Genomic DNA, 2,340 nt, shown 5'->3' with positions numbered 1-2,340 from the left:
AAGAGCCAACGAGAAATTCTGCGTTAAACTTGCCAAGTGTGCTACACGGATATTAAGCTTGCTTGAGCAAGCTTACGGCGACGAGGTAATGGGTCGTACACAATGTTTCGGGTGGAACAGGCGTTTCAAAAGCGGAAGGACGTCCCTGGCAGACGATGAGAGATCTGGAAGACCTGTCACGAGCGTCACCCCTGGAAATATGGTGTTGTGCATCGAGGATTCGTCCCCAAAGGCCAGACCGTCAATCGAGAGTTTTATTGCGACGTTTTGAAGCGATTGAGAGAGGACAGTACATTCAGCAAAAGCGATCGGATCTGTGGTGGGCGAAGAACTGGATTCTTCAGGACCACAAGACACCCAGTCACCGAACTCGTTTCGCTCATGTGTTTCTCGCCAAAAACAACATGGCATCGCTTCCGCACTCGTCCTGTTCGCGTGATTTAACATCTGCGGGCTTCCACCTCTTCCCTAAGATGAAAATGCAGCTCAAAGATTGCCGTATTCAAAGATCACCGTTGTCAAAATTCAAAGTGAATCGCAAAAGATCCTCGACTCGCTTACGGAACACGACTTCCAGACCCGATTCGAAAAGTGACAGGAACACTGGAACCGGTGTATCGCTGTGCAAGGGGACTATTTCGAAGGAGATGATGTTAAAACTTCAAAAATTTTACAAAACAACAACAAACAGAAATATTACAAAAACATAACAAACAGAAAATTCGTTGCTTATTCCTCATCAGTCAATGTTCAAAAGATCATTACAGTTTCGCGCCGTTAACGTTGATAGTGTTCACTCTTGGTGGCGCCAGAGGCAAAAAGCCACTGGGAATAGCTAACGAATGTAGAAGACAATGATGGAAACAAATACAAAATAAAACCTACATATACAACAAAAAAGCCATGCGCAGCCGCAAGACAAATTGAGATGGGATAACGCAAAGGAAAGTGAAAATGTCCAGTAGGACTGGAGACTAAAGAAGGACAGAAAGTCAAAATGAAGAAGGGAGTAAAGTATTAGAGAGGGAAAGAGAGAGAGAAGGAGAATGGGAAGAAGAAAAAAGAGGGGCAAAGAAAGAGAAATATACATACATACATACATACATACATACATACATACATACATACATATAGGCGTAGGCGTAGCTGTGTGATATACACGACTGACCCCATCCCCTAAAATTGCTGGCCTTGTGCCAAAATTTGAAAACTATTTTATTTGTAATGTTTTGATGAACTGGCAAAATTGTCAGCGCGTGTGACAAAATGCTCGGTGGAATTTAGTCCAGCACTTTATGTTCTAAGCACAAATCCTACCGAGGCCGACTTTGCCTTTCATCCTCCCGGAATCGATAAAATAAAGAACCAGCCAAGTACTGGAATCAATAGGACTGACTTACCCCCTCCCCTTAAAATTGGTAGCCTTGAACTAAAATTAGAAAGAATGATTTGATGAATAAATGCAAACAGCAATTATTATATTAATCCTTTCTACTATTAGCACAAGGCATGAAATTTTGGGGGATGGGGGAATCTAGTCGATTACATCAACCCTAATAACTGATACTTATTTTATCGACCCCGAAAGGATGAAATGCAAAGTCGACCTCGGCGGAATTTGAACTCAGAACGTAGCGGCAGATGAAATACCGCTAAACATTTCGCCCTGGCATGCTAACGTTTCTGCCATCTCGCCGCCTTGACACAAGCATATTAATTTCAGAAATAGGTTGGTTGTAAGGCGCCATCTGGCTGATTAGCAAAGATTCTCTGGTCAACACCCTGCAACTTACAGGGAAGCTGTTTCTTCTTCTCGTAGTTGCTTCTCATTTGCATATCACTTCCACGCGCCTTGTGAAGGGGCATGGCCTAGTGGCGAGGGTGTTGCCACATGTGGAGGCGCGTGGTTTATTGGTTAGGGGTATTCACCTCACGATCGTAAGGGCGTGAGTTCGATTCCTAGCGTCGCGTTGTGTCCTTGAACAAGACACTTTATTTCAAGCTGTTTTCGTCCACTCATCTGGTAAAAATGAGTCGTCCCTGTATTCTAAAGAGCCAACCTTGTCACATTCTGCTTTACGCTGAATCTCCCTCAGAACCCCGTTAAGGGTGCGAGTGTCCCTGTTGAGCGTTAATTTCCGTCGATCGGATCAACTGGAACCCTCGTCATTGTCAGCGACGGACTCTCAGTTAACATTCTTCCTCATCCGGTGACTAAAGAATAAAAAGCATTTCTTTTTCACTTGAATTCTTATCACAAGTGTTCTGATGTTTTTTCCAAACATATTCGCGATTCTTTTTGCTAAAATTCTTCTCAATTCTGAATATCCATGCTTATGG

Source organism: Octopus bimaculoides, chromosome 2 (assembly GCF_001194135.2).
Source record: "Octopus bimaculoides isolate UCB-OBI-ISO-001 chromosome 2, ASM119413v2, whole genome shotgun sequence".
Classification (NCBI taxonomy): Eukaryota; Metazoa; Mollusca; class Cephalopoda; order Octopoda; family Octopodidae; genus Octopus; species Octopus bimaculoides.
Note: the sequence above shows the minus strand (reverse complement) of the source record.